Raw genomic sequence first — 7,648 nt, forward strand, 5'->3', positions numbered from 1 at the left:
CCTTACCTTATGGTTATAGAATTATTCTTAGAATTCTCAACAGCAGACAGAAGCAAATGGCCAGTTCCAATCTTGGGCTTGTAACATTGAACAGCAGAGAGCCTGAGGTAATTAACGCTGGTTGAACAAAAGTTCTAAAAGGATCGGTAAGCTGCAGGGTATTAAATGCAGGGGAGTGGGTAGTCATTGAGTCACCAAAGTCCCGTTTCCTGCCTGGTGGCATATTTGTCAACAAATGCATTGCAAGTCTGCCGACTAAATCTCCATACTGCATACCGGTGATTCTTAAAAATGAATCAGAACATGACATTATTGTCCCTCCCAAGAGTGTGATCACAGGTAAATGCTATTCATAGTGTCCAGACCCTTAATTCTCAAGCTTCAGATGTTCTGTGTAAACCTGACCAAACCCCGCAACTTGATTTTGACTTTGGAGATTCCCCAGTACCCACTGAGTGGAAAAGAAGGATTATTGAGAAACTGAATGGTATACCAGAGGTCTTCGCGCAACACGATCTGGATTTTGGACGTACTGCTAAGACTAAGCACCGCATTAAGCTCTGTAATGAAACCTCATTCAAACACAGAGCCGTACGCAAGCATCTTCAAGAACTGTTTGATGCTGAGATTATTCGTGAGTCCGAATCACCTTTTTCTTCACCCATAGTAGTTGTGAAGAAAAAGAATGGCGACATTAGGCTTTGTGTAGATTACCGGAAGCTCAACCTTCAAACAGTAAAGGACTCATACGCCTTACCTAACTTGGAAGAGGGTTTTTCAGCATTAAATGGATGCAAGTGGTTCTCAGTACTTGATCTCAAATCTGGTTATTATCAGATTGAGATGGAGGAGGCTGACAAGCACAAGACCGCCTTCATCTGTCCACTAGGATTCTTTGAATTCAACCGGATGCCGCAGGGCATCACAAACGCCCCCAGCACGTTCCAGAGACTTATGGAACGTTGCATGGGAGAGCTGAACTTGAAGCAGGTCCTAGTTTTCCTTGATGACTTGATTATTTTTTCACAAACGCTTGAAGAACATGAAGAAAGACTATTGCAGGTGCTTAACAGACTAAAAGAGTATGGTTTGAAATTGTCACCTGGAAAATGTAAGTTCTTTCCGACTTCAGTGAAGTATCTTGGGCATATAGTGTCTGAAAGAGGCATTGAGACAAACCCTGAGAAGATTGCCGCCCTCAGGACTTGGCCTCGGCCGAAGAAAGAGCTAAGAACTTTCTTAGGTTTCTGCGGTTATTACCGACGGTTCATAAAAGACTATTCAAGGATTGTGAGACCCCTAAACGAACTTACTGCAGGATACCCCCCACTACGGAAGGGCAATAGCATCAAGGTGGAAAAAGGGAAGTACTACAACCCTAAGGACTCTTTTGGTGATTGGTGGACGACGATTTGATACCATAGTTGATAAACTAACAACTGCTCCTATCCTTGGATTCGCTAACCCAAAGTTACCTTACATTTTACATACTGATGCAAGCACTACTGGGTTAGGAGCTGTGCTCTATCAAGAGCAACAAGGACAGCGGTGTGTCATTGCTTATGCAAGTCGTGCTCTATCCAGATGTGAAGCCAGATACCCTGCACATAAGTTAGAATTTCTCGCCCTAAAGTGGGTGGTGACGGAGAAATTCCAGGACTATTTGTATGGGAACCAATTTCTTGTTCTCACCGATAGTAACCCATTAACCTATATTCTCACGTCGGCAAGGCTTGACGCGACCAGCTATAGGTGGTTAGCTGCCTTGTCCACATTTGACTTTCAACTACAATATAGAGCAAGAAAACAAAATCAGGATGCGGACGGGTTATCCCGACGACCTCAGCGTAGATTAAGTAATGATGTTACATCACAGAAAGAGATGGAGAGGATAAAACAGTTCACTCAGCGACACCTAGTGGAACCTGACCACTCAGGATGGATGACGGAGAGCACAGTCAAGGCTATTTGTGAGAAGCATCTCGTCCATCATATGGTGGACCAGTCTACAGGAGCTTTACTAGGTACCACCTTAGTTGTGTCACTTGCACATTATTCCAGAGCAATACCCCAGAGCTTTGAAGATGAGGACCAACTTGATGGATTACCTGTTATTCCCCATCTGACGCCTGCAGAGCTGAGAGAGAAGCAAAGGGCTGATGCATGTATCTGTGCAGTGATCAGCCAGATGGAGTCGGGAGAAAAAAAACCACCATCCATGAGGAGGGAACTCCCTGAACTTTACCTAATGCTAAAGGAGTGGAACCGACTGGAACTACTAGATGGTGTCTTGTATCGGAGATGTCAGGACGCTGCACATATCTCTCACCAACTTGTGCTGCCAGAAAAGCTGAGTCTTGAGCAGCCTTCATGATGATATGGGCCACATGGGTGTGGAGCGGACATTGGACCTCATTAGAAGGATCGGCATTCATTACACACTCATTAAACGGTCAAAAGAAGAGCCACTGGCGTGATCATGTCAGACCATTGGTCCATTCTTACAATTGTACCAAGAATGAGGTCACTGGTTTTACTCCCTATGAACTAATGTTCGGGAGACAACCTAGATTACCAGTAGACTTAGCATTTGGGTTGCCTGTACACCGACAGCCAGTTTCCCATTCCCAGTATGTAAAAAATTTGAAGTCCCATCTTGAAGTGAGCTATCAACTTGCAGCAGAGAATGCCAAGAAGACAGCTGATCGCAATAAAGCGAGATTTGATAAACATGTTGTTGTCGACTCCACCTTGAAGGAGGGCGACAGAGTCTTAGTTAGAAATGTTCGCCTTAGAGGGAAACACAAATTAGCTGACAGGTGGGAAACTGATGTATATGTTGTGGTAGGGCAATCTGGAAATCTTCCGGTGTATGTTGTGGAACCTGAAGCCAAGGGCAGACCCCAATGAGTTCTTCATCGTGACCTTTTACTGCCGTGCAGTTTCCTTCCTATGACTTCTGGAGAGGAACCCAATACCAGAACGTTCCCCAGACGACCTAGAAGATGTCAACATCGAGGAAGTGATAGCTTGGAAGAATCTGAGCAGCTTGATGCTGATGATGCTGATGAGTATGATTCCAGCTATCTTTCAGGTTATAAGGACATAAGGTTAGTAACCCCAGGAATCAACCAAGATTCTGAGGAAAGCAGATCTTCCTTTGAGAGCACGGGAAGGGAATTGTATGTGATGCCAACTACTGTTGCGCAAGATCCTCAAGATCCAACAGAAATGTTTTTTGATGATACTCCAATGAGGTCTATTGATATTAACCTGTATGATGCACACTTACCTGCTGAAGAACAAACTGGAGATAAACACTTACCTGCTGGAGAACCAACTGGAGATAAACACTTACCTGCTGGAGAACCAACTGGAGATAAACACTTACCTGCTGGAGAACAACCTGCTAATATCACTATGCCTATCAGAGAAGGATCTGATGACTTATCTGAACCAAGTCCACCGAATGCCCCTTCTGTGCCATTAGACGGAGAGAGCATGAGGAATGAAGATGATAGTAATTCAACTGGGAGTGAGAGTGATAATTTAAGGAGATCTGTTAGAGATAGAAAAGCTGCTAAACGACTGACATACCCTGAGTTAGGGAGCCCATTAGTTACTGTAGTCCAAACTGTTTTCCAGAGTTTGAGTACAGCGATCACCAACTCGCTCGCAGACTTTAGTGCTGCAGAATCCCATGAAGTAATGACAGTATAAATTTTGACACAATGTACAGTAGGGTGACCACCTAATCCATGTCAGGAGGGACACTATGAGCTACTTCAGCTTTTACGAACTACTTTAAAGCTGAAAGGATTCTGTGCTCTGCTAAAATGTTTGGTTAGTTCCTAGATTGAAAGACTCATCCAGCTGTTTCGCATTAACATTACTGACACATATGCATGATTATAGGAGACTGACCAATCAGCATACGGCAAGAACCCAGTGCTTAAGTGAAATCCTGGTCCTTTTAATTGAAATGTATGAAATGGTAGTTTACAAATCCTGTTGTAGCTCATAGTGTCCCTCCTGACATGGATTAGGTGGTCACCCTAATGTACAGGGACGTACATTAGGAAAGGAGGGGAGGGTGTAACCCACATATCCAAATAAGAAAAAAGTGACTTCTCCTTTAAGACGCTGGGTAGTGCGTAAGAAGCGCGCAGAGCGGGGAGAGCTGCTGAAGTGGAAAGACGGAGCGGTCAGTTCAGCACAGTTAGGGCTGAACTCTGGAAAAGCGAAGTAAAATTCACGGAAATTGACTTTGCAAACCAAAGGGTTGCTAGAAATAGTTAACTTACCTGATTGTGGTAAGTTATGTTTCTTATTTTAGTTTGTTGAACCCACAGATCGAGTGTGGAAAAAGGAGAAAATTAAGCATGTAAAAAGTAGTATAAATATAATCGGTTTATAATTCATGACATAATTATTAGGGACCAGGATGAAATCGCATTTTTCGAATTAATTTAGTTAAGTTTATATAATTGAGTTGGATGTACGGACTGCGTAAAGGTAGCGAAGGAGCTTTATCCACGCCATTTTAAGTTGCAGCACAGAATATATGGCTGCACATTTTGTCTTAAGTATTAAATTATTTTATAAAGTGTGATTATTTGAGGTATGATTGATGGAGTTATTTGCTTTGTACGACCTGTTGCACAGGTCAGGTTTTTTTTTGATGGGATGTATTAGGGTGTCCACCGTTTTGGATCGGCATTCATTACACACGGCGTGCAGAAACAAGATGGCGAGCCAACCCCACAGTCTACGCACCTGGATTTGCGTCAGCCCCTTTTCTTCCTAGTGAGGAACAGAATTGCTCCATGGTCAGACTTTATTGGTACCACCTCACCACCAGTGCGGTAGGACCTCCGTTTATTACATACCAAGGACGGAACTGAAATATATTTTCTTCTTTTAATTGGACATGGATCGTTATATGGAGTTATTTATTCCTGTATCTCCCTAATTGTCATGTTATGGTGTACAAAGTGTGAATTATGTTAACTGAGAAGTTTTTGTATGTGTTTTACTAAAACGAGAAGGTGTTCAATTTGGGATTGATATTTAAAGCAATTGCCTAAAGCAAAGAGGTTGAAGTTAAACCAATTAGTACTTAGATTAGGGTTTAAATAGGATTCGTTACTGATGTAGAAACTAGTATTAGCTAAACTTAATTAGATTTAAGGTGGTTAACTAATTGGAACTAAATAGTTTTAATCTCATCTACCTTTATACGGGAATAACTAAAGTGTGTTGACTAATTGCCTTCATACACAAAGGAATCCTGAGTCGTACATGTATTTTCATTCTCTGTGATATTGGTTTTCGAGTTTTGTTTTCTATTGAAGTGTTGTCTTTGTGTGTCTGAGTTTTTGGCCTAATTCTTTACGTTGACCACTCCCTGCGAGCCTAGATCTGGCCCTGTAGTATATGTGCTGTGAATTTCAAGCACACAAGTGTTACACATGCATTTGTATTAACTGTGCAAGAGGAAAGCTTTCCCCTTTTCCCTGGCATGCATTTGAATGCTGAATCTGAAATCAAACTGAATGCTAGACAGTCGGAATCCCCCCCCCCCGCAAAAGAGTCTCCAATAATATGTTGATTACAAGGCAACAGACAGCATTCAGCCCCCCCACCCCCATTTTGCTATTCATAAACATTTCACTCCATATAGCACCTGATAGCCCCTCCCTATAGCGCCGCCCATGCCGTTTTACGGTCTTTTAAATGCGAGTGAGCAGCTGATAAAATAAACCTATTATGAAATTGTCACTGCATGCATTTGTATTAACTGTGCGAGAAAGAAATGGAGGCTACAGCATTTTATTCAAAGAAGAGCGCTTCCACTTGGAGCAGCAAGCGAAAGGTACGTAGGCTATAATTTACGATGTATTTGGCTATATTTTTTGCCTAACGCTTCCTTAAATTTTTTTGTACATTCAGCTGTTTGTTGTGTGCTAACCATCATACATATTGTCTCAATAGAATTCTGGCAAAGAGAACAAGCAGAGCCCACAGACCAAAAATAAAACAGGGACTACCCGGCTTGTAAAAAAGAAATCGGTGGGTATTTGCTAATTTATTATTACGCAAGCAGCGCCATGTGCAGTATAGCTTCATATGCCTGTCTGCGGTGTGCACATCATATTCACAACAAATTTTAATGTTACCGTCTACAGGCTGTTCTAATTGAACGTAGATGTCCTGCTTAAGTCACTGTTTCCAAGGAACAGATATCAGAATTCACAAGAAGGCTTCTGAATTTAGAGGCAAGGATTGGTTTGTTGGAGGCGCATTTCAGTGAGAAAACTCATCCTCCGACAGTGGATCAATCCACATCCACAGATCCATCCGTCGTTCCTTCAACGTCTGTGGATACTCAGATGGACTGCCAACAGTCTTTTCAGATGTGATCACGAAGACCATTCGCTGTCAGCGCACCTGGGTAATGCTGATTTTGGTGTTCCTTCTGCAGCCTCTACACCATTAACTGTCCGGACTCTCAACCTACAAACCAGTCCAGATCATTCGTTAGCGGGCTCAGCATCTGTAGGATTAACCAACAACCCAGTGGTGACGAATTCGATGCTCCATAGTGAAAATTCGCCGAATCAAGATTATTCAGCATTTTCTCATCCTTCCGTCATGACATCATTCCATTTGAGATTGCCTGAAACACCAAGAAACACCTCCCTTTCTCATCACCATATTCGCCGGTCTCTCATGCAGGGGGTAATCCTTCCAGATGTACTTTTAAATCATGTTTCAGTAGAGACCGAGAATAAACTGTATCTGGACTCAACAGGACCAGACGGGAAACCAAGGGCAGATCGTTTCGCTGTTCTTTTGTTTAAAAGGTTAATTCCTCTCAACCTTTATCAGAACTGGGCAGGTTCTGTTAACTTTGACGGCTCCAGGGGGAAAAATGCACTACCCAACAACCTTCGTCAAGCAGTTTCAGATACTGTTGGTCGGAGATTCAACCCCGCAGTTCGTGACTGGAAGCTGATAAGAGACTTCTCCGAAATAGAACAACTTTTCCACTTTTTAAAAAAAAAAAAAAAACTTGCAGAACTCACTGGAGCACTTTTGATACTTAACAGTTGTATTCGTTGTCAGTCATATAATAAAAACTTTATTGTTTTGAAAAGTGAGCCTTCTGTTTATTTGTCTAAATTATTTTCAATATTAGGCTACAGGGGATACTAAATTGAGTGAGTGAATGGTGTGCGAGTGTGCCCTGTGATGGGCACTGCCCCCCCAGAGACAAGTCGTGCTCACCCTGCGAAATACTCTCTGTCCAATGAAAACATTTGATTTTCAAAACTGGGTTGCTTTCCAATTGGCCCGTTTGAATTAGGGGCGTATCCGTCAATGCCTCCTTCACTAGACATGCACGTGCTGCTCACATTTCACTTCGCTACGCATTTTGCAGCACGTTTTGAAACTGTTAGCCGCAATCTTTAATTAAAACAGCGTATACGCTCCATTCTTTTATCTTGTGGTTGGTAATAGCAAAAGCTATGCATAGGTGGCTTATTATAAAGTCCGTACCGTCAACCTCTGTCCCTCCGCAAGCTGCTGGCTCCACGGTTGAGCCCAGCACCGCTGCTACCAACACGGAGCATAGCGCACCCAC

At 42.7% G+C, this 7,648-nt stretch overlaps 1 long non-coding RNA gene across 1 annotated transcript; it reads left to right on the plus strand.

Moving 5' to 3' along the window:
- The first annotated feature begins 3,746 nt into the window (after positions 1-3,746).
- Positions 3,747-7,159, plus strand: LOC140593438 (uncharacterized). Its single transcript, XR_011993785.1, has 3 exons — positions 3,747-4,313; positions 4,666-6,072; positions 6,189-7,159. It is a non-coding gene; the product is annotated as an uncharacterized lncRNA (long non-coding RNA).
- Positions 7,160-7,648: the final 489 nt, after the last annotated feature.

The sequence above is a fragment of the Paramormyrops kingsleyae genome, chromosome 11, assembly GCF_048594095.1.
Source record: "Paramormyrops kingsleyae isolate MSU_618 chromosome 11, PKINGS_0.4, whole genome shotgun sequence".
NCBI classification, from domain to species: Eukaryota; Metazoa; Chordata; class Actinopteri; order Osteoglossiformes; family Mormyridae; genus Paramormyrops; species Paramormyrops kingsleyae.